Here is a 25,995-nt window from a genome sequence, read left to right as displayed (position 1 = left end):
TACACTTGCTTCTCCTTGATGCCCTATCAAGAACCTGACTGCTGGGCTAAACTGGCCAAGGATGTTTCCCGTGAGCCCAGAATCAAGCTCAGCAGAAGTTAATCGATCATTTGCTTTGTGTTTTTCCACGGTGAGTTGTCAAGCTCGTTCTTACAGACATCTCCTACAGTGGTGTGCTGGGGCTGACACACACTGGCTTTGAAGAGGCGACTGTGAGATTTTCAGGACTTGCATGAGCCCCACTGACATCGTGTTACTGGGCTGAAAGACCAGCCATGGCCAGAGTGTGTCCTCCATGGAAATCTCTGGAAATCTGACCACGGTCTGATACTCTTCAGCCCACAAGAAGCAACAGCCTTCCTGATTCAATGTCATCAGCAGTCAGTGGAATTGACCAGGAAGTGGCTAGACCAGGGAGCCCTGTGCTCATCTCTGGGGAGTAGTGGAAAGGGTGCGTGGGTGTATGATCCCTGCCTCCTGGAGACTTGTGCCCAACAACAAAGGACATGGGCTCCTGAGAAGTAGCTGTCACACAAGAATGACGCCGCAGATAGTACTGGCAGGTATGACCGCCCCTTGGGAAACATAAAACATAACAAGTGATTATGGATAAGATATGCAGAGCTCAAAATTGAGTCTGAGGGGAGAGAATTAAACGGAAGAAAAATAAGAATGTGCCTTACCTCCTGCCATAAATCTCTGCCTCACAAATTCTATAGAGATGCAATTTTCAGCTTAACGTGTCCTTCACAGGCACGAAGATGACCTACCAAGAGGATCTTTTTCTAAAATAAATCATCAGTGAGTGCCGATGCGGCAAACAATCGCTAGGCCGTTTTCCTCAATGGTGAGTTTAAATCGTGGCATGTTAGATTTTTCTAAACTGAAATAGCCAGCCATGTGAACATCGAGGAAGAGAAGCAAAGAACAGGGAACTGGATCTCTGAATGGTAAGCCTGCGCTCATGAGGCTGCACGTTTTCTTTTTCTTCGACTGGCCTGTCCCATGTTCAACCAGTGGAAGGAAATTAGCTGACAAGACTGCGTCCAGTAGGACCAAAGCGGTAGTTATTACTTTCAGAGAAGAGGAAGGGTAGCTCAACGTCATGATGTCTAAATGCTAGTGGGAACGAATAGTAAGACCCCACCTTCCATGGTGGGTGATGTTCTTTATTGACTTCTCGAAGGATACTTTTGCTTTACGAAGGAACAGGATCTGGTCGGGCAAAATACCGAACCTGCCTGTAAACCTCTTTGGCCTGCTGACTCAGATCATGGCTTAGTAACCATCCTTTATCACTCTACATGTAGTTTCAAAACAGGCCTAATAGTATCCGTCTGTCATCCTAGGGGTGACAGTCCACTTGAAGCAGAAACAGCAAGTGGAAAGGATATAATTACTTTTTTTACTGGTTAGTACAGTGTTGCCCAACATGGGTGCTGTAAACACAAGTTCTAAAACAAAAGGTCCCGTGGTCAAGTTTGGGAACTCCAGAGTAAAGTCAAGCGTGTTTCTTTACTGCAGAATTTGTCTTTAACATGCTAACGTGTTATGAAACTCCAAGAGAAGGATATGATACATGATCCCTTCAAATGGGCTTCCCTGTATTGTCTTAGCATCTTGCAGACCATCAGAAAGAACTTACTTTGAAAAACGTTAACTAAGTAAATCACTGTGATGCATTTAAACTATATTTCACTTCTGCTACCTTTCACTTAAAAAAAAAAGCATGATAAAATACAAGGTCTAATTTTGATCTTCCAATATCCTTATCCACTTGACCTCTTCCTTAATACCAAAATGCACGGACGTTTTCTATGTTTTCCTTTATCACTTCAGACAATCTGGTTCCAGAAAAATGATCAGCCTAATGATATTAAAAAGTAGTTAAAAAACGTGCTTCGATGTCAAATGTTAACAACAACCATGAAAAGAACGGCTTCTCATTCTCCAGGGATATTCAAGCTCTAATTCTAAATCAAACTTCCTTACCTTGAGACACTGTTTCCTTACCAAACAATCTTGTAATTTGAGGATTCTTATTTTACTCACCACGCAAATTCTGCTTTAAATCTGTTCTTCTTGAAAGTAAAAACGACTTAAAAGAACTAATTTTTCCCTGAGCACTGCTGTGGCCAAAAATTCAAACACTGAGAAAAATACTTGTCAAGGGACCTGATGAAGGGGGTCCCCTTTCCTGCCAGAAAGCAGACTTGGCAGGAAGCCAAGGCTCTCCCTTGGGAATGGAGTCCTGCTATTCATTAACCCAGTCGCTTCCTTTAGTCCTCCTTTTCCTCTGGAGGAAAAAAAATCTCCATATGTGCGCCTGCCCCCCATACCTCCTGGTGATGGTTTTTGTTCCTCAGTGTTTGCATCTGTGCATTAGGAAGAACCATGTTGGAGCTAACAGAACAGCTCATAAAATACTTTGACTATTTGGATGTTAAAAATTATTCTCTAGGTACAGGAACTGGTCTGGTGCCTACAATCATTCTCACAAGAATTCACAATGTGTGTTAAGGTATCAGAGCCCTCGCTTCGTGTCCCGTTCTGCCCATTCGCTAAACACCCTAATATCAACTTGCCAGAGCAGGGGGGAAGGTTCTTGGAGACGAGTTCAAATTTACCAACCCTCACATAGTACATTCTTGTGAAACAAAAATTTTGAAATTATCCACTTATTCTTGGAATTACATGGAAATAAAATTATACAAAAGTGAAACAGAAAACCCAAATCTGCTGTACAGTTCACGCTGGAGAAGCTAGAATTTTTGTTTAATTTTTGTAGCAAAATATTCTCTAGCTTCAGAAACCTTTTAAGAGGCTTTAGGATCTGTTTTTGTGTGTAGTATCTCAATACCTTTGAATTCTAGTTTAAAAGGAAAGTGGGGGAGGCAGGAGGAGAGCCTTGGCAGACAAGTGTTTAATATCCCAGACTCGGAGAGGAATACATGGAGGGCTGAGCCTGCCCTCTGGGTTAGCACGCTAACAGGAAACAGCTCAATCTGGATTTAATCAGAGACCATCGTTTTACTGACAAGATCATGATACTGAGGCCACAAAAATGTTTCAGGATTTTTTTTTTTTTATGGGTGGGGGGTAGGGCGGCAATCTCTCTGCCATTAGAATCTACTTCCTGAGAGAACATGTCTGACTCCTATGGGGTAAATATCTAAAACTCTGCTCGACTGTCCTAGCTGAGGAATTTCCATAATTATCCATTTTGGCACAAGGAGAACGGGAGAAAAACAATGTGAGAGATGAAATGTGCCATATTTCAATCCTGTTTCCAGTCATGGAGAAAGATACTCTTTCACTTTCTGAAAACATAAACTGTTAACAACTTGGGTGTTTCTGACTTGAAAAAAAAAAAAAAAAAGTTCTTCAATCAAAATAATACTTCAGTCATCTGATACTTTAATAGTGGACATGCTAAGTAAACAACCTCATTAAAACAGAGACGGTACGAAGTCCTTCTCCAAGCCATGTTCAACCTTCAGAACATCAGTTCTGGGGCATCTTGGCCTCAGCAGGAATGTCAACAGCGAGTTATTTTCCAGTCATAACTCTCTAACAAAACCTAAAAGCCACATTGAGGGTTTTATAGACTTTAAGAAGGTACACACTGCTAGCTCTGTGTGTAATATTCCCATTTGAGAGAAACGCATCATTTAGCCACATGAAATGTCATGAGACACTACACAAATACGCTCTGACCATCTGTCTGGACTGTATATGTATGCATGTAGGTGTATGTACGTATGTATGTATGTATGTATAGATTAAATGTCCTTGCCATACAAAGGAAAACATGCATGTAGGTAATGGCTGCCAGCACAGTGTTATAGCAAAGCCAGTACTTGTGAGAATTATGAGCTATGCACCCATAAGCCATTCAGAGACACAAGGCACAGTCCCACACAAAACCCTAGGGCAAGTGACGTCAAGCTCAGTGTGAACTTCTGTGTTGGGTGAACTACTCTGGGTGCAAGCTCATTTTTTCTCTAGATTAAGGTTGCCGGAATCTCAGTTTAATGTTAATTTCAGATAAATAATGAATAATAGGATACTTTGGGGGCATAAGTATGTCCTCTGTAGTATTTAGGACTCATACTAAAATGTTATTTGTTATGTATATGAATTTCAAATTCAACCTAGCATCCTGTATCTTTATCTTGATTTGGGAAGCCTGGGCTAAGTGCATACGAGGAGTACAGCATGGATCTCTCTCTTACTTATTCAGCCCCAGTGAACTAACCGTGCTATGTGCCAGGCACTGTGCAAGGTAAGAGAGACATAAAGGTAAAGAGCGTGCAGCTCTGACACCCAGGCTGCTGGGTCTAGTGGAGGAAAGAGACTCAAAGAAACCATTATAATGCAAAGTGAGTTAAAAAAACAGAATGGAGCAGAGATAGACAAACACCACGGAAGAGCCTAAAGGTGGCATCAAAAAAGACATCCTAAATAGGGGATGCTTGCAGTGGGTTTTAAGTTATGAGTAGGAGTTAACAACGTTGGGGAGGATGTAGCAGAGACACCAGCACAAAGGCATTAAGAAAAGAGATATGAGGGTGGGGGGGGGGCGGGAGGAGTTGACATCCTATTGGTTACAGGAGCAATAAGACCAAAGGAATGGACAGCTTGGCTAGAGAGTCAGCAGGGAACTACCCGATCATGGAGGATGCTGGTCAAATCCTATAGAGCTTAGGCGTCATTTCCTCTAGTTTCAAATGTGGTCAGAGAAATCACAGTGTGGAGGACAGATGTGATGGGAAGTTTCAAAGCTGAGAAAATCAGTAAGAAAGTTGTTGATACTTGGGGTACATAACTGGAAGGGCCTCAACTTGCGTTAATGATGACAGAGCTAGAGAAAGTGGTGGGAGGGGGCATATTTAGGGGCTACTCAGGAATTGTCAGGACTTGCTGAAGAGTCGGATGCAGAGGATGAAGCTAAGGGAAAAGAACCAGGAACATTTCCCTGATTTCTAGTGTGAATGACTGAGATGGTAACAGCGCCACCCATATGAACGAAAACTGAGACAGTGAAGCCAGATTTTCGTGGCACGGAGGTACTGAATTCCAACTTAGAGACCTAGGACTCAAAGTATCTTGGGGATTTTTCCAATAGGACAGTCCAAAAGGCAGTTAGAATATCAAAGCTGGGGACAGGGGTCTAAGATGGAAATACGTAGACATTACGTCAATTAAAATGGCTTCACTGTCACAGGCAGACTGTGTAGAACAGGAAGAACAGAGGACTGAGGAGGGCATCTGGAAGAAGACCAAAATTCAGAAGGTCCCAAGGGCAGAGATGGCAAGCACCAGAAGAAGCACCTGCACAAGCAGCAAACGTACGCATCGCCTTATCCTTGGTAACATTTCTGGGTAGAGAACTCAGAAGAAGTCTTCATTCCCAGATTTAGACACAGGCCAACCCAACCTTCCATCTAATTATGCAAAAACACACAAGGTCCAGCCAGTGATGTGCTGGAACCGGCATGCCCTGCTTGGAAGAGCCAACTGTGCACACCCTTTCTCAGTTCCATGTTCAATGATACCGCCTTGGTATTGTAAATTCGGTCATTGTGGAAAGATTTACACATAGAAATTGGCACACTGGGCACAAATTGAGGCGTTTGTTCTGGAGAGCTATTTACCAGCCTGCCACTGCCCAGGAGCCCCTCCCAGATGATGCTATGGTAAATGCAGGAGGGACCTTCACACGGGGAGGCTGAATATTTTTCTCAATCTGTGTCCACTCCGGTTAAGGCATCTGTGTTGTCACTGTGATCTCTGACCTTGGGGAAGGCAGAAATGATGCCTCTGAGCTAAGAATAAATGTAGGTATGTGAAGGAAGCAGAGTAGCGGACCATGAAGGTGCTCTCAAAACAATGACAGGGTCCCCAAGAGTTGACTTTACTTGAAGCCACATGTCACAGTGTGGTCAGACTTCTAGGATGAGTACCCTTCATCCTCGGGAAAATGCTAAGAGAGCTGTGACAACAAACAAAGGCCATTGTTTTATCACACAGAAACCCCAGCTCCGGCTACCATCCTGTCTCAACTGGGCTCCGTAGATCCCCCCTTCAGTCCAGGAACTGTCCTGGACGAAACAGGAAATGGTGTTTTCCATCGCCTGAAGACGTAGTCCTCCTGCTGCTCAGTCCAATGTTAGCCCATCACAGACTCCATCTTGCTGATGCAAATCCCCACATCTGACATTCCGGTCCTCCTGGCAGGACCCCAAAGTCTTTACAGGGGCCAAATTAAAATATCAGATGGATTTCAGGGAGTTTGCTACATCACATTTCCCAAAAAGATAATTTCACTTTTATATGCTACTTTTGTGCTTAAAACTCAGAATGCTAATGATAAAGATGTTCTGAATTAACCTGGGCTCCATCCCCATTTCCGAGGCCCAGTTACTACGGAGCCTAAGACAGTAACTTAATGCCTCCATGTCTCGCCCATCTGTGTTATAAAATTTAGAAATCATGTGTTACTTTGAGAAGTTCAAGGATTTAGAGCTGCATGAGGGGAGGGAGGTCTGAACTGAAATAGTCTGAACTGCATTTACCAAATCATGGCACAAACAGTCACAGACAGTTTAGGATCCAGGATGAATTTGCAAAATGTATGACTCCCTTCTTTCTCTCTCGTTCAGAGCCTCAAATAGCCAAGGTCATCATATCCTGAGGTCACAGGTTAACAGGTGTCCTGGCTTTCTGGAACTCATTCTGTTTTTGGGCGGCCCAGCCAACCTCTGTCTGGAAAGGTCAGCAGGGGGTAGTGAGCTTCCGTGTGACCTAACATTCTCTGTGAATGAAGCCTGCTATGAATGGAAAAGCTTCTCCACAGCCCGGAGGCTTTCCCAGCCCCCCATAAAGCCCATAGACAGTTCCATGGGGCTTTATCTCCTTCTCAGACTTAAAGGGCTCCTTCACCAATCCTTGGGGCATGAGAGGCAGGGGTAGATTGCAGGGGTGGCAATTGCCTAATGTTCCCAAACATAGTCCTTAGTTTGATTCTTCTTCTACATACCACACTAAAGAATCCCTTCTCCTCCCCTATGGGATTAGTTCTGTTTTAAGCAAAGTAAACACTTCTTTCCCACTATTATTATCCCCTTTATAATGATAAAGCATAAAAATCAAAGCGCCATTATCAAAATGCCAGCAAATCATTATTCCCCTGGATTTCAGAATTCAAGTAATGACTGTCTAACTTGCTTCTTCTCCCCTCCAAAACTAAGTCTTTAAAGTCTATGCGGACTTACAAATTCAAAGGTACAGGTTAGGGGCGCCTGGGTGGCTCAGTGGGTTAAAGCCTCTGCCTTCAGCTCAGGTCATGATCCCAGGGTCCTGGGATCGAGCCCCGCATCGGGCTCTCTGCTCAGCGGGGAGCATGCTTCCCACCACCCCCCACCTGCTTCTCTGCCTACTTGTGATCTCTCTCTGTCAAATAAATAAATAAAATCTTAAAAAAAAAAAAACCTGTTTAAAAAAAAAAGGTACAGTTTAACTTTACTGTTCCCTCAAAGCTCTAGGACAGAGTCCTCAGAGCTGAATTTGACAAGGTAATATTCCTAGGTCAGGGATTTGTAGACATGGCTACGTACAGAGCAAGCAGGTATCTTTCAACGTGCTCTCAGGTGATCAAATCCAGGGCAAGGTGGGAACAACAATTTAGTTTATCTTGAGTACATCACTCTGAAAGATATGCTGAAATAAACTGCCTTTTTTCCGCAGGAGATTTTCCTCCTCATAATCTATAAATAGATTCTAAGAAAACCATCCTCGTGCCCTAAATGAAAAGGAAGAGAAGAGAGGGTTCATAGGTATTTACTGGGCATGGGTCCGACACTCCATCTTTACAATAACCCTCCAGAACAATAATTATTCTCATTTATATTCTCATTTAATAAAGGAACCTGAGGTTTCGAGAGGTGAGAGGTCTGGCCCAAAGGTACCCAGCCCATTAGCATAATGGACAGAGCCAGGATATAAAACCAGCCCTGTCTTTCTATATAGTGTGTTGCATTAAAACACAAAGCAACACAGTACTGGGTATTCCATCTCCATATCTGCGTACCCAGGGCTATCAGAACCATCAATAGCCCAGAATCTCTATACTTTATACCATTGTTTTAAGAAAGATAAAATGAAAGAACAGACCTGAAGGCCTGTTGAACAGTTGTAAGAACTACTCAGGATTCTATAGTTAAAAGAAAATATTGTATGTTATACTAACATCCTCTTTCCAATTTTTTTCCCCTACCTCAATTACTTTCACCAACAGTTGGGTCTTATTGCAGTAAATGCCTCTTTCCTCCTGACACTGACCGAGATCTCTAACAGCTAAGGGGGAAAATATTGTTTTAGTGCTACACACCCTCTCCAGAGGAAAACAAAAATCCCCCTCATGATTACAGTTTCTTAAATGAGTAAATTAATCCTAAGAAAGACAAATGACTTCACCCAAGGGCTCCAAAGAGGCCAGGAAAAAAATGTCAGTAAGCCATATGAGAAGCTACTGGATAACACAGAGTAAGAACCCATGGGGAACACGCATGCTCTCCTCTAATTTCCAGATTATTAATTAATTTTCCTACCTGCTAAGTTTATAAATCTCTCTAGCCAAGAGCTCATTTCCTTCTAGCTTTAGAGAGAAAGGAAAATGAAAGAAGAATGACCATGTGGTTGACTGTGAGATTCAGCCAAAGTGGCAGGCTTGTAAATGCTGACACTTAACAAAAATAAAGGAGAAGACAGATTATAGAAAGGACTGATAGCTGGTAAAAACATAGATCCAACTTCTCAAATGAACAGAAACTGAAAAAGCAACCATTCCATTCAATAGATTTAATGTGTCAAAAATATATGTAAAAATATAGGCATGTCAGTCATAAGGAAAATACTTATCTTCCTAATAATATGCTCATCATTCCCATGGGTCATGACCCATTCTTGATCTCAAGTCAGTAAAAACAGTATAAAATGAACTTCCATTGTGCAAAGAACCCAAATGAGGTGCTAAGGGTATCTATAAGGAAAAAAAGGGCTGTATTCTTTAAAAACCTATGGTGGAGATTATCTAATATGAATGTGAATCTTCTCCCTTAATGGCATGGAAGGGAAGGGATGGACAGAACTTAAGATCAGGGCATATTTTTGTTAAATAATTCCAGGTAAATAATAGAGGCCTTCCAGTGAGAATTTCAGATAAAGACCTCTTGAGTCAACAGTAAGGAGGACAATCAATGGTAAGAAGAGCAGGGGTTGGGGGAATCCCACAGAACCAGACTCTTTCTAGCTCCACTTCAATTAATCATCGAGTCCTTGTCAGTGCCTTCTACTCCTCTCAGCAGTGGGCTAGAATAACTCTTTTTCGCTTGGTTGTGTTTGGTAGTTCCTAAATACACTTGAGTGGATTCATTCATTCAACATGTACTTGTTGAGTCCCTACTATGTGGCTGTTGGAAGCCAAAATTAAAAATAGAGAACCAGAGAGACAAGACCGCCAACTCACCCAGAAAAATCCACCTCCCCTACAACTAAAGGAGAAGAAAGTGATTTATGAGCCATCACTGCCTGGTCCTAGGCTTGTGTAATGAAGTCCCATCCCCTAGCGTCAGTCTTCAGCTTACCTGACCCTGAGAGTCTTATGCTGCTCCACTGGAAGTACCATAGAGAGATATGGTTGATTTCATTATCACATGAAAACAGAAGCTCTGAATACAGAGAAAGCAACTCTTTCTGATCAATACTATATATATATATATATATATATATATATATATATATATATACATACATACATATATATATATGAGCTTACTATATATATAGTAACTAACATACACATTGATATATAGTAGCTAATATATAATATATAGTAATTAATATATAATATAGTAACTAATAAATATATTTATATACTTATAAATTTATATATATATATAAGTTTACTATATACAGTAATTGCAGATGGAACCATTAACCAAAATGAAGTAAATATGAAGAATTCTTGGCCATAGCTTCTCTGTGACACACCCAGCAGTGCTATGGTAACACACCAATAAATTGTCCTATTCATGTGTGTAGGTCAAATCAGTTTTACTTTCAAGTCCAAAGATACTACGCCATTTCACAAAGATAATAAATCAGGCAATATGTTCAGAAACAGCTCTAAAGTTTTAGTTACAATAGTTTGAGTTTCTAAATATAAAATACTTTAAGATTTTTTTGTGTGTGTGAATAATGTCACTAAGAACAATGTGCACTTGGGGATTTATTTCTCTGTTTCCTTGAACACACTAAACAGTTTCAAAAGAATCGCTTGGAGTGCTGGCAAAATCACTGATTCCTGAACCCATATTTGCAGAGACGCTGATCAGTCAACCTAGAATAAAGCCAAGGGATCTGCATTGTAGCCAGCATCCCACGTGATGCTAAATGCAGAAGATTCCCTGACCACCCTCTGAGGAATCCTGTGCCTGACAATGCGAGAAGAGAGAGGGGTACATTCCATCGACAGAATAAAGGAGAAGCTGACTAATATAAGCTTAGACAAAGCCATGGGATTTCTCTTAGTCTCAGGGTCCTCATCTGTCAACTTGGAATAATGCTACCTTGACCTTTCTTAACTCACCTTGATGTTGTGAGGATGATTCAAAAAAAAAAAAAAAAAAAAAGTGGGATGCACTTTGAACTGCTTGAGATAAAAGAGCTCTATAATAAACCAAGCTATTAACACTCGTGTCAAAGACCTGAGATGCTCTCAAGCAAACCATGTGATCTTTCTGACATGTGTATGCTCTGAAATTCAATGCGCATTCCTACAAGAAGGGAAGGTACTAAGACTAGCCTACAGACTTTACTTCTGCCCTCAGTACTCTTCCCCCTGGTTGTCAACCCTGTGAAAATGCTCCTGCACTTCCCTCCTGCGGTATCCCTACAGAACGGGCAACCACTGATTTCCTTCTGGAAATCTCTGCGCCTTTAGTTTATGAACATCCCTTTCTCAATAACAACTAATGATTCTAAGCACTTTTTATGTATCCCATAATACGCTTATAAAGAAGATACATTTATTATCCGCATTTTACACACATTTTATAGACAAAGGCCAAAGAAAAGCTAAATGACTTGTCCCAGGGCACACAGCTAAAAAGTAGCCAGAGCCAGGAGTCAGTCTAGGTGGTCTGGACCCAGAGTCACACTTTACCAGAATTCCAGCTCATGGCCCTCAAGGCTCTCCTTCCATACTACAGGTTCCTTGCTAGTTCCTGATTCTTCATTTCAGCACCAATATGGGGACATTTCTAACATCCAGCCTCCTCTTAGTCTGCATCTTCTTTCTAGCCACCTCATACATAAATCCCACAGTTCTGCCTAACACAAGCATATCAACTTCCAGATCTTTATCTTGAGTTCTTAATTTCCTTCAAACTTTTCTTCTTCTGGGTACTCCATAAGGAACTCTAATTCAACTCATTTCATTCCTCTAAAATCTCACCCCTTCTCTACCCCTCTGACTTAGTCGATGGCACAAGTCATAAACCTGCCAGTCATCCTTGTCTCCACCTTATCTTCCCCTCAACTCCAAAATCCAACCTGTCCCTTTCCCTAAACAGCTCCCCATTCTATGCGCCTTCCTTATGGTCTTGCTTTAATTTAGACTTCACTTCTTAATTGGGGAGCTGTAACAAGCACTTAATGATGCTTGTTTGCCTCCAGTCTTGCCAAAATGTTCTTTCCAAAGCACAAATTCTACTTTTAGAATAAAGCCCCAGTATTCACTCAAGCCAAACAAGCCTATCCTATGCTTCAGCAATTCCACTCCTACGTACCTTCCCAAATGACTGTGCATGTCTACCAAGAGACAGACAGAAACATCTGTGGTAAGCACACATTTTCCATAGTATGTTGTCAGTATCTGGTTACTTCCAGGCATCCTCCAGTAGACCGTGAAATCTTTAAAGGCAAAGACTGGTCATATTTGTATTTATATTTCCAGAAATCAGCCTATAACCACATCAACAAGCACTTCATGAGTATTAAATGAATGTTTTTAAGATAGGAATGAGCTTTTTATCTAACAAATCTAACATTATGTTCCCTAAACCAGCTTTACTTAATTATTCTAAATTCCGTCAAATAAAAAAGTCTGTACATGTAAGTAAGAAAAGTGTGTACAGAAACAATGCAAGTATGTAATATTTGATCATGACCTTTTAGCTGGACTGCTAAAGCAAATGCCTTTTTTTTAAATAAAGGCACCCACAGTGACCTTTTTTTTTTTAAGGACTTTATTTTTAAGTAATCTCTACACCCAGCACGGGGCTGGAACTCACAACCCCAAGATCAAGAGTCGTATGCTCTATCACCTGAGCCAGCCAGACCCCCACCACAGTGATCTCTTAAAAACACAAATCAGATCATGTCACTCCCCTGCTTAAAACCTCTCACTGGCTTCCCAAAATACTTGGAATAATATGCAGACTTGCACCATGGCCCAAAGGCCCCTCTGCCTACCTCCTTGACCTCACCACCAAAACCACCTCCCTAAGCCCCAGACACATGTCTTTGAGTTCTCAAAACACAGCAAGCCCATTCACACTTAATCCACTCTGCATTTGCTCCTTCTGCCTAAAATTCTACTCTGCCTGACTTTCTCATGATGGGTCCCTCCTCTCATTTACTTCTTTCGACGTGGAGTATCTCCTCAGCGTCACACGACCCATCTTCCTCCGCCAGGCCAGATCAGATGATCTAGGTTTCTTTCTTAACAGCACTGACGTGTTTACTTGTTTGCTCTCTGTCAACCCTGCAACAGCCGAGCCCTTATCTACCTTGTCCACTCACGTGTCGCTGGCACACGGAATGATGTCTAACAATGACTGCATGTTTGTAGTAATGAGTGAAAAACAAATTAATGCAAGTAAATTGCAAATGATTTAGAAATCTGAATTAAAGGCTTAGTAAACTCCAAAGATGTACTGAAGCATATAAAACTGTCCTCTGAACTAAAAATCTGAGGTTAACAAAGATCTATTCACAGCAGGTGGGAATTTTAGTGAATTTATCAAAATGACTATTCTGAGCTTTTTTTTTTTTTTTGAAATCTCAGCTCCATACTTGAATATCATGATTTTCAAAATTACTGAAATCATGGATTTTGGTTTTTTTCTCCAGAATTTCTTTCCCATCACGACTGAGATGCGGAATCAAGCACACGGAACAAGGATCTCTCACTCTCTGAGACTGACATTGCTTTCATTGTTCTATCGGACATAAAAGCCTTTGAGCCAACTGCTCGCTTTGAAAACACAGAGTGGGAATATGCATTTGTTTTCATATTTTACAACTCCAAGTGGGAGTATCAGAAAGTGAACACATGAACTAATCAACCAGCTCTGTGACATAAGGGTAAATACACTGTAAAAAGGTTACACGGCGCGCGGTGGGGTGGGGGGGGAGGGTTATTAGACAACCGAGAAGCTTCCAATACTTCCTGCATGAAAGATATGTTATAAAGTAAGCCAGGGCTTCATTTGAAGTCTTTTAACTTCCCCTTTCTCCCATGCCAGGTTCTAAGCCTTAAACACTAAGACCACTGTTGGAGGCCTCTATTTATGATAATTTTTATTACTGAAACAAGTACGTGTTCAAAACATCTCATTCTAGAATTCTAAGTGAGGATGGTTTCCACCTTATAACAAAGTCCATTTGCAACCCCAGTCATTAAACTTAAGTGCAGGTCTAGAACCGAGCTTCTTTCCCACAAATCCCACTTTCATTCATTTATTCAAAAGTACTTGAGCTTGCCGTATGTTCACGGCACTATTATAAGACAGCGTGATACAGAAATGAACACAGACATGCTCCCTCACCGACCCAGTCACCATTCAAGCAGAGAAGACAAATATTAAGCAGATAATTCAATAGTTCGTTATCTAATGACAGTAGAGATCATTGCTTCCCCAAAAAGGAGCTAAAAGAACATATAAGAACAATAAGAGAATGGGGTCAGATTTTGTCACAGTGATCGGGGAAAGTCTCACAGAGGAAACAGAGACCAGGATAATCAGTAGCTGTTCATCAGGTAAAGGAGAGAGAGAACATTTCAGGTGAGGAAACTGCAGGTGCAAATGACACAAAACAGAAAGAAACTGGGCGTACCAGAAGGCTAGAGAGAAGTCGATGTGCTCAAAGGAGAGGGAGCCGCAGTGGCAAGAAATAAACTTGGCCAGAAGAATTCTGATCCTTAACCTAGCATCAGTGGAAAGCACTAAAAGGTTTTAGGCCATAAGTACACCACGACCAGATATAATCTGGGTCTACATAAAGAACGAACCGTCGGAACGCAAGAATGGATTCAGTTAGAAGACTACTAGAGAAGGCGAGGTTCTCAAAATGGGGACCATCCTCCACCAGCATCAGAACCACCTGGGAAACCTGTTAAAAGCAGATTCATGGGCCCATCCTCCAAGCTAACAATCCAAATCCTTGTAACTGGGGAATCTGCAGTAAGTCCCAGATTATTATAAGAAACATTAATGATTAAAAAGCACAGTAACACCACCAGAGGCATTCCAAAGATCATTAAATGAAATAAACCATGACTGGAATAAAGTAATCTGCTTTTACTTAGGCAAGAATTCCCTCTTCTAAAATTTTGGTGTTACCACTCTCCTCTCCGACGCCCTTTCTTCCTTACCTTAGCAAGAGACCAATTTTCTTCTTTTTCCACTGTCATCGATTGACATGAGCTTTATTCGGAGTAGAAGCATACATACAGTGACTCTGAACTGTGTCTGACTGAAGCAGATCCCAGCAAGTGGACACAGAAGTTAATCAGTGTTACTATCCAAGTTCAATTCTGACTAGAAAAATTCAGTTTGTGAATACTGTTAAATTTTGTTCGTGTGACCCTTTTTTTTCTTTTTTTCTTTTAAAGATTTTATTTATTTGTTTATTTGAGAGAGAAGGCGAGAGAGCACAGGCATGAATGGGGGAGAGGCAGAGGAAGGAGAGAAACTCCAGCAGACTCCACGTTAAATGCGGACCCCAACACGGGGCTCAACCTCACGACCCTGAGATCATGACCTGAGCTGAAATCAAGAGTGAGACACTTAACTGACTGATGTGTGGCCTTTTCTAATACCAAGGCTCTGTTAGACACACACATTTGATCCCCACACAACCTCAATTTAAAGATGAGGGCACTGAGGCTCAAAGGGCAAAGTAATTTACCCAGTCATGTTGCTTGTAAGTGACAGGCCACAGTCAAGCCCAGACCCCTGCATTCCAAAGCCACACAAAGCTCCAAAGGAGCAATGCCAGATGACTCCAGAGGTAAGACCCCCATGTGCTCCCTGAAGGTCCCCCACATACCTCACATTTCACTTACGGCAAACAGTGAGAGCCAACTCGAGGTCGGGTGCTGTGAATGAAACACACACTCTCAGGTCCTACACTCAACAGCAAGTTCAAATTCCCTCTGCGAGTTACTGGGAGGGAAAAAACCCCAGAGTGTGGGCCAGCTAGGACATGGCTGATCTATGTCAGTACAGCAGCTTAAAGGCAAATATTTAGACCTCGTGTTATCAGAAAAGCCGATAAACTTCTCTTGTCAAAGAGGTGTAATGCTCACGTCGTTAGTGGTTAACTGTCTGTTTGGATTTTCGAAAATGCATTATCCTCTCCCATTTAAGAAAAAAAAAAAAAGCTACAACATTTCCCTTTCCAGGAATGTGATTTAACTTCATAGCTAAGCTAATAATCACTAGCTGCTTATTCGTGCAAACAAAGGAAGTCCTGTCTCCCCAAGTGGACACAATGGTCCTGAATGGGGATGGGTTAAGGATCTGGCCGCGGGTGACCATTCCATTATGTAATATGCCGAGCTGTGTGGATACCCACCATGCTGTCAGGCTGCCATGGTCACTCGAATTAAAGTGGGGGCGGGGGGCTTCCCTTTCCCCTTGAAAAGCTCTCCTCACTCACTTCCGGAGCTTGTAAGGTTAAAAAACTTAAAATTAGACGCATTCCCGGGAAACCGCGTAAACAGTTATTGTGCCCCAAGTAAATAACGAGCAAGGGGAATCAGAAAGAAATGCTTTTTCAAGGACTGAAAGGCCACTTGGAAGAGGGTACGACTGTGCAGGCGGCAGCCAGGCTAGGACTGGACTGAAGAGCTATGCTTTGTAGCTGTGTCTTAATTGGAGAGGAAAGAGAGCATCTTTCAAACCTACTTAGCGATGGGATGGGCACCTAGCAGGGAGTGAGAAGTCTGTACTCATTCATTTTGCCAAGAAAGCATGAGAGGCACAAACAGGCCACTGATGTCTCAGAACAGCCATGGTTGGTGTGGAAGAAAAGCCAGTGGAGAGACTTTCTGGTTCAGTCACGTGCAAGCGTAGCCACCACAAACTCCTCCGAAGCCGAGGCTCTTGCTAATTCCACACCTCTTTCAAAGGCCTCTGAGACTAGGAAGGAAGAAGGCCGTACCTTTCATGTTCACTGCCGGCTGAGCTGGAAGGAAGTTGTTCAGGGTGTGAATGTGGAAAAGGAAAAATGCAATTTTTAAGGAAGTCGTATAGCAGGTCTTTGAACAACACAGGTCTGAGCGGGAGTGGGTCCACTGCTGTGTGGATTTCTTTGACTAATACAGCGTTTTAAGTGATTTTCTTCATAGGTTTTTCTTTTCTTTAGCTTACTTTATTAGAAGAATACGGTATATAATACAGCTGATATACAACATATGCATTATCCACTGTTTACCTTTTCAGGAAGGCTTCCAGTCAGTGGTAGGCTGTAAGTAGTTCAGTTTTGGGAGAGTCAAAAGTTATACACAGATTTTCAACTCTGTGGGTGGTCGACGCCCCTAACCCCTGTTGCTGTTCAAGGGTCAGCTGAACATTTAAATCACATAATAGCAATCCTACACAGGGAAATGCAATGTTCAACACAGAAGGAATTGTTTTCCCAATGTGGAGCCTTTTAAACACTAGTATTTTAAAAGCTTTATTTATTTGCTGGGAATGTTTCTGAAATGTGTTATTTTTCTGTCTTCAGAAGTAGAATGTCCTGAGCATAATTTAACGTTTCATTCATAGCTCAGTAGGCCACCAATGTTGCAAGGGACTACAGTATCTGTCCCTGGAGACACTGACCTAGAGAGTAGGGCTTATTACAAGCTAAATCATCCCAAATACCTACACCTTCTTAGTTCACATGCATGTATAATCATCTTTACTTTCTTATACTCAATTATTCGACAAATACGTGCTGGGCCTTCTACCTGCGAGGCGCTGTTCTAGACTCTGGGAAGGCAACAGGGGAGGAACCAGCAACACCCTATGCATGATTCTAATGCAGGAGAGACGCAACCAATCAACAATAAATAAAAGGGTATACCAGACAGCTGTTAAGAGGCAAGAAGGGGTCCATGACAGGACAGGAGGACAAGGGGATGCAATTTAATGAGTAGTTAGAGAAGGCCTCACTGAGAGGTGACATTGGAACACAACCTACCCCTGGGATAGTCAGTGAGGCCTTCTCTAACTACTCATTAAATTGGCCTCCCCTTTATCCTAGGGTGACCAACCAGCCTGCTTGACCCCTCACCTCTTTGCCTCCTGGACCAACTGCTCTCCGCCTTCTTGCCTCCTGAGTGTGACGGTAGGCTTGGCCCTCAGCCTCCTTCCGTTTTCTTTCATACTGCTTCACTCACATACAGGTGAGTGGTGCCCAAACACTTCTTGCCTCTTAACAGCTGTCTGGTATACCCTTTTACTTCTTCTCATCAGAAAACTGCCCGAGCATGCCATGTCTGAACTTGGAGTCAGTGTGCCCCACCAGCACCCCAAATAAGTTCTTCTTCCCAGCATCCCTATTTCTGCTGATGATGCAATGATTCTCTCAGAACCGCCTTTGACTCCCCCTTCTTGCTGTACAAGCAGGCACCACGGCTAGTGATGCTTTCCCCAAGGTCTGTATCTGCCCTGCTAAAGGAAGTCAAAACACCTATTACTCTGGACATGATCATGATCGCTAATGAAAAGTGATCGCCGCAGAATGCACAGAAACCTTGGGAGAAAGGGATCCTGTTCTAGAAATGTCAGACAGCTGGCCAGGTGTTAGGAAAAGAATGCTTTTTCAAAGCTAGTATAAACCTTCTCTACCAGGGAAGAGGATTCAAGAAAGGTAGGACAAATATTCCAAATATGAAATAGAAGAAAGCAAGCAACTAAATAGGTCAAGGATTTCCAAGTGACTGGACGTAGAAAGAAGGCATTGGGCTTAACCCTGTCTACTTAGGGTAGCACAGATCGAAAAGCATGGCCACAGGAAAAGATAACAGTCATAATAAGCTGAGTCTTGTGAAAAGGGTAAGGTCAAGTAAAAGAGCTTTTTTCAGCTGTATTGGGAGCAAGAATGAGGAAGGGAGGAGGCTCATTGCTTGATGGGGGGAGGGCGGATAATGCTAACTGATAACGGAGAAAAGAGAACTATTTCACTCCTCATATGCTTCTATGTTCGCTATCAAGGAAAATAATCTTCAAACTGGAAAGGGTAGGATCTACATAGTAAAGAGGAAACTAGAGTCCAAGATAGAAAAGGTGATACTAAGAAAGCACTCGGTTAGCCCTTTAAGAAACTTTGTGTCTCCAGAGCCAGTAAGTGTCCTAAAAGGGCGCTGAAAGAACCAGCAGGTATTATAATATTAATGAGTGGAATATTCGCAGAAGCAGAGACTCACAGAAGTGTCTAAAGACTGGCAATAAGAAAACACACCAATTTTCAGAGAGGAGTTAAGGTAGACTGCAAACAGGCCTGCCAACCATTGTTGCCAATATCCCAGATGGTTTACAAGCCGTGATCACTAGGAGCAAACATAAACCATGAGGAAAAAATCATATCAGACTAACTTCCCATCTTGTTCAGGTCCTAGGCAAGTACCATGGAATGCTCCAGACTTGTTCACAGACTCAAAACACCATTCCACCAACTCTCCCCTTAGATCTTTATAGATACGGTGGCGCTCTGTGAGTTGAACAGATGGATTGTTGGCTAGAAGTGTTTCCAAACCAGATAGTCACGGGATGCTAACTGGTGAAGCAACGTGAACTCTGGGGTACTGCTAGGACGGGAGACTGTTTCCAGAAAGAGAACACAGTTTTGTCTTTGGCCATGTTGATTAAATCACGTTAACAAGTGACATAGATAATTATATAAAACCTTATTAAAATGAATTGAAAGTTATAACCGATACACTGCCTTACCAAATCAGAATTTTAGAAGATTTTTAAAAAGCTAGAAAAAAACAGCTACAACTAACAAAATTGTGTTTCACAAAAATAAGTATTTTTTACATTTAGATTTTTTTAATTAAAGATTTTTTTAAACTTACTTATTGGACAAGTAGGCAGAGAGGCAGGCAGAGGGAGGGGGAAGCAGGCCCCCCACTGAGCAAGAGGCCCAACGCACACCATCCCCCTGAGATCATGATCTGAGCCAAAGGCAGAGGCTTAACCCACTGCACCACCCAGGCAGCCCAACATTTAGATTTTCTTAAATCAACTCTCCAAATACAGGTTAAAGGAGACGTAGTTTAACAGCAATTAACATGACAAAACTAAAAAGATCAAGCATTCTTCGCTGAATCTTAGCTCAATGTAAGTCCTGAGGATAATACACCTGCAGAGATCTAACTGGAGGACTTAGAAAACAGCCCTAAGGTTAAAAAGAATCACAGAAAGATGTCAGTATTCCACCATTTTAAACTTATAAATATGGCAATCTCATCTGGTCTGACCTAATCCAAGATGACATGTGATTTCACAAGAGCAGAGCTGAGTTTGCTGAGGTTCAGAAAAGGATAATTTGCCGCCATTCGGGAGACTGGAGCAGTGCGGGGGGCGGGGGGGGGGGGAGGCTGGAATCTGAGAGATGGCTGGGATTCAAACAGAGGAGTATTTGCGGAAAGGAAGGCATTTCAGACAGAGGCTGCAGTGGGGAGAAAAGACCCCAGGGAAGGGAAGTAGCCTCATTAGGTTAAAGTGGGGAGCACGCAAAGGTGGGACGCAGGAAATAACGTTAGGGGGGTGGAACTGGACCTTAAAGGCCCTGCAATGCACCGTGACCAGTGATCTAAAATCCTGTGAGTTTGGCACAAAGGCCAAGAGAAAATATTTGGCACCTAGTATGGGCTCAAATTTAAATGAAAAACTGAATGAATGAATGAATGAATGAATGGTGAAAAGTACAGAACAGGAGTTTGACATAAACACTGTTCCTTACCACCAACTCAGTCCATTGTTGGAATCACAGTACTTTCCATCTTGAAGGTCATTTCGTCTAACTCCCTCAAAATTTCTGGGTGACTAGCAACAGGACTGGAAATACTCAAGCAAAATAAAGGCAAAAGGCTGCCTGGCCTTCTGCCAGTTCCTACGGTAATCTAATTCACCAGGGCAAAAATCTCCAAAGAAGATTTCGGTTCAGTAACTCCTAAATATTGTGCTTTTGGACTCTTTCCTGGAAGTGATGCCATCTAAGTCTACGAGTTTCAGAAACAAATGTTTGGTGGCTTTTGTGGGCAATTGTTTTTAAAACACTAAGCATGGGTAAGGTATAATTTTAAAGAATATGGCTCCAGGAGAAAACGCTGAAGCATTAGTCACGTGTCTTACATTTCTTCTTCATGCTTGCCAAATTTTTTTTTTAATTAAGAAAGGAAAAATGGGTCAGCCCCAAAGAATTTTTACAACTTTCAGAATAAATACAAGGCCCATGCAACCCCATAAACTTCATTTTTGGAGCCTTTCCCCCACCCCTCTCTCTGTGACTTTCGGGGCCCTTTATTTAGAAGCTAGTCACAGGCAGCACCCTAGGGACTTGTGTACCATAAGGACATGTTTTCTCTCAGAAGGGAAAAGGACTGGTGTGGTCCTACATTAGAGTACAGCCTCTTCTGATTTCAATAGGACATGGTGGGTAGAAGACCTAAGGGTCAAAGGAAACTTGTCCAACCCAGCTTGACTCCAAGATAATTAAGAAACCACCCTGCTTCTTAGAAAGTACCACCACCCACCCAGGAGACCATTTTGAGGAAGCTTCTAGAACAAACTAATCAGACAAAGTCACTTCCAGCTCCGGGGACATTTTAGTGCTGGGCAACACGGGTCCTGACCTCAGATGGCAGATCTGCAGCGTCCTTAGTTGACCCTTCCTTCTCAGCTGGTCCTGAGTAGATACTGCTTTTAGGATGAGCCCTGGTGCTCAGGCCTTTACTTTGATGCAGGGTCTGGTTTAGCTGAAGAGTTCTGGAAGAGCTTCCACCAACCAGACCTGAAATCTACACGGTATTCATAGTACCAACCTGTCCTCTTACAGAGCAGACCAGGCCTCCTGGTCATGCTTTAAATTAAGCTGGACCACCCCTACAACAATGATTTTCAATCTTTTCCATGACAATTCATAGCAAAAAGAAAAGATGTATTTTACAAGTGATTCAGTACACACATGCACGTTTTTAAAACAAGAAGCTTCACAATAATACCATTCTGATATTTTCTATTCCCGTTCTGTTCCGATCTTAAAATACCAATTTTGACCCACTGAACTGATTTCAGAACCCACTAATAACTACACCCTGCCTTTGACCAACAGAAAAATGTCAGTCACAATATGTAATTTCAAATTTGCTAATAATCACATTTTTTAAAAAAAAGTGAAAAGAAACAGATGAAATGAATTTTTAACAATATATTTTATTTAATGCATTATATCAAACTATTACCATTTCAACATGTGCTCACTACAGAAACTCACTGAGCTATTTCACACAATGGGTTTGCATATCATGTCAATTTGGACTAGTCACATGTCCAAATGCTCAATGGGCACATGTGGCTAGTAGCTACCATATTGAACAGCGCAGCCCTAGAGAGTTCTGGTCCCACACCCCAGAGAAGAAAGGCGTGTGTTCCAACTCCTCACATGCCCTCACCTCACTATACTATCAGGCTCCCCATAAAAGTTCCACAGCCCTGATAAAGGATAGGAGATTTCACAGGAAAAAGGACAGAAATGAAGCTCATTAGCCAGTAATAGGCACTATGACCTTGAAACTCCTCCAACTCAAAGTCCAAATGCAGTCTTTTATGACATGAGAAATACAACAAATGTCACAAAAGATTCAAAGTAGAAAGTAACTTCTAGAGAATTTGTTCTGAAAAATATATCTTGCTGATTATAAAACTGAACAAATAGCAAGACAGCAACTATGTGGACAAAGACGAGAAGATAAAGAACCAATGTATAAACAACTGTGTTGCAGCGGCAGGATGGGGATTCTTTAAAAAAATATATATATGGATAATGTTGTTGCATCGCTTTTTGAAGAATAACTCTAAGAACTGCTTAAAAAGGCGTTTCCTTCTATCCAAAGCAAATACAGATGCCATCGAATCCCTACACATAGAAAAAGTGAAGAAAGGGGTGCCTGAGTGGCTCAGTGGGTTAAGCCTCTGCCTCCAGCTCAGATCATGATCTCGGGGTCCTGGGATCAAGCCCCACATCAGGCTCTCTGTTTGCCTGCCTCTCTGCCTATCTGCGATCTCTCTCTGTGTCAAATAAATAAATAAAATCTTCAAAAAAAAAAAAAAGGTGAAGAAAGCACGTTCCATAAAAAGGCAAGATAGATCAGACACAGTCAGAAACCTGCTCTTGCCAGAACCAACGACATCGGGACGGTCTGAATGAAAGCACCTAACAACAGCTGGAATCCTGAAAACTTCCAGCACAGGCTTTGCATTTTGCTTGAAGTAGAAATTTAAGAGTTAAGAATGAAAGACCATAGAGAAGAGGAACATTGGCGAGGGTAAGAGAGCAAAGGGAGTTGAGTTTTACTTGTGAAAACTGAAATATATACAAATAATATGTTTATATAATAACATATAATTTACATCACATATTTTTCCCCATTTGCCAGTGAATCCTAGTGAGGAACAGCACATCCTGAGAGAGGGCCCTACACCACAAGCCTGCCACGGAGGTCTCCAAGGGCCTTCACTGGGATGTGCATAACCCGAGTGGTCATGTGCATGGAGGGTGTCAGATCCTTTTACAAGAATGTGTTGCACAGAGCACAGCCAAATTGGCTTGACACTGGGTCAATGCAAGCTTAAAGCAAACTGGAACCATCAGATTAAGATATAATAAGATACGTGAAAACCCTAAGTAAGATAACTTTGAAATTCAAAGCAGAAATTAGGTTCCCAAAAGTCTGTCTTTGACCTGTGATTCAAACCTGTATGCCACCACAAAGCTTATGGATGAACTCTAAATACCATGTCTTTCCATCTATAGAGGTCACCATCACAGTTAAGTCAAGTTTTCTGAGATCGTGAAATATGTCGATCAAAGAAATAATAACAAAAATTCAGCAAAAGCAACATCTTCCTTCTTCATTGTGTCATTCGCTGACATACAAAATAGAAATTAAATCTAGAGGCGCCTGGGTGGCTTGGTCATTAGGCATCTGCCTTCATCTAAGGTCGTCGTCCTGGGGTCAGGATCCAGCCCGGTGTTGGGCTCAGCGAGAGGCCTGCTTCTTCCTCTGCCCCTCCCCCTGCTCGTGTTCCCTCTCTTGCTGTCTCTCTCTCCGTCAAATAAATAAAATCTTTTTTAAAATAAATAATTAATTAAATCTAGCTTACTTATTCAACATTTTCCTTTTTGTTTCAAAAATGGGATTCATAATATTACCAAATGGCAAAAAAAAAAAGTCATAAAAATACATGTTTTATAATAGAGATAAGGCCAAACCATTTATAAGGTGCTTACTGGGTACCACATGGGGCTCAGACATGGAGTACAAAGATTGATTCAATGGGGTCCCCACCCCCGAAGCACACAAAGGAACAGGGCAAAGAGAAAAAAAAAAATAAAAAATAAAAGGATATGTTGTGATGAGTGCTGTAATTGAGCTTTCGGTAAAGTGCTAAGGAGACCCAGATGAAAGGGTAATTATTCCAGAAGAGGGATCAGGAAGGGTAGAAGAGTTAAGATGACATCTGAGCTGGGACTTGAAAGGTAAGTGGGAGTTCATCAGTCAATCAGGGAAGAGAAAAGCACTACAAGCTTATTCGGTGGCATGGGCAGTGACAGGCGGGTGACAGAGCTGCGCAGAAACGTGGACATCACTAGGGATAATGAAACCACCAACCCTGGGTTCTCCAGGAAGGATATGGCTAGTTCTCTTCTTGAAGACATAACCACACAGGGAGCTTGGGGGGCAGATGGAAGGAATGCTTTTAACCCTTCATCAAGCCTGTTGCTGGAACTCTCAGCGCAACACGGAGTTCTGGCTAGGGCTGGGGGCTGAATTCAGAGCTGGGACCCATAGGCACTCGCTGGCCCAGCCATCCCGAAGTTGCACACGGGATAAAACCTCAAGCAGACACTCATTTGTGGACAGTCTAGGTCAACATTGGGTAGAAAGTCATTTCTTGTAAAGAATATTATAACCTTCCAACTCTAACCAAACAATGTTCATGAAGAAACATCTGCATCAATTTTAAGTCCCTGAGAAACACTTCTGAGGGAGCACAAGGACCTCCGGTCCCTCCGGGATGCCCACAGCAGCAAGCTGAAGGAAAGCTGCTTCCTGGGCCGCAGCTGACCGTGGAGCCACGGCTCTGCATGTAGATGAACATGAAATGTGCTCCTCAAGTCGGTGCCCAAGTCAGTGCCCAAGAGTTCCTTCCTCCTTTAGCACCACACACAGAGTCAGCAGGTGCGGGCGGAAGTCAGCGTTCGTCAGTGACACTTAACGTGAGCAAAGCACCCGCTTGCATCTCTGTACAAGAGATTTCGTTTTCATTTATAGCTCTGAGGACAAGGGTCAGTTAGCCCATAAGTCCGCTGAGAATAGGTGCTAGCGAGTATCTTGAGAGAATAGGAAAGGATCTTCAGAGGCTCAGGGGGAACCCTATAGGAATAGAAGGAAGGCCAGCTTCATGGGCAAGCAGCCAGAGACCCTGAAGACTATTTTTAATTCAGAAGAAGGACAGGAAGGAACAGGAACAACAATAACAAAAAAGGAACTCACCCGGGAGAAATGGAAAGCAAGAAGGAAGTAACAGTAACAAGCAAATGGAAAGGAAGTGAGAAAAAAAGATCTGAAAACTAAAATTGTATTCCTAACAGGGAAGCCAGGAACGCTGTAGGAAAAGGCTGAAAGAGGAGAAAAAACAGAAAGTAACAATAGGACTACTCAGAGGAAGTATTTTAAATGCCTACATCTTATGAGGGTCAGTATGGGTCGGCTGGTAACATTCTTGCCTCTGGCATTAGGTCATGAGTTCAAGTCCCACATCAGGATTTGGCCCCAAACCAAGCTTTGATTTTCCAACAGCTCTGGAAGGCTGGAAACACTTTCCATTCCTTGGCGCATTAACTTTACCACCCTGCTCTGCACCAAATTAAAAGTACCAGAAAGAAAGGGTGAATCAAAGAAAACCAACAGCCACGATCTCAAAAAAAAAAAAAAAAAAAAAATCATACTGGAGAGAATAAGGAAAGAAAGAGAAAGAAGAAAGTTTTCATCTGTAAGATTTTTTTTTAAAGATTTATTTATTTATTTATTTATTTATTTATTTATTTGACAGACAGAGATCACAAGTAGGCAGAGAGGCAGGCAGAGAGAGAGGGAGAAGCAGGCTCCTCGCTGAGCAGAGAGCCCAACGTGGGGCTCGATCCCAGGATCCTGGGATCATGACCAGAGCTGAAGGCAGAGGCTTTAACCCACTGAGCCACCCAGGCGCCCCTCATCTATAAGATATTTACTGCATTTGTCTTTAGACTTCTATGAATACGGGGTATTTTTTTTTCCCCCACATCCAATCTACAAAGAGAAGCCCTGCCTGCATTTTCAATGCACCTACAAATTAGGAATATCAATGGTGGTGGCAGAGGAAG

At 42.2% G+C, this 25,995-nt stretch overlaps 1 protein-coding gene across 5 annotated transcripts in view; it reads right to left on the bottom strand.

The window, feature by feature from the left end:
* The window catches only part of RGL1 (ral guanine nucleotide dissociation stimulator like 1), a 223,102-nt gene that overhangs the window by 86,980 nt on the left and 110,127 nt on the right, over positions 1-25,995 (bottom strand). The gene's annotated exons all lie outside the window — the stretch shown is intronic.

Source organism: Mustela erminea, chromosome 17 (assembly GCF_009829155.1).
Source record: "Mustela erminea isolate mMusErm1 chromosome 17, mMusErm1.Pri, whole genome shotgun sequence".
NCBI lineage: Eukaryota > Metazoa > Chordata > Mammalia > Carnivora > Mustelidae > Mustela > Mustela erminea.
The sequence above is the reverse complement of the archived record's forward strand: the minus strand, read 5'-3'. Positions and strand labels throughout refer to the sequence as shown.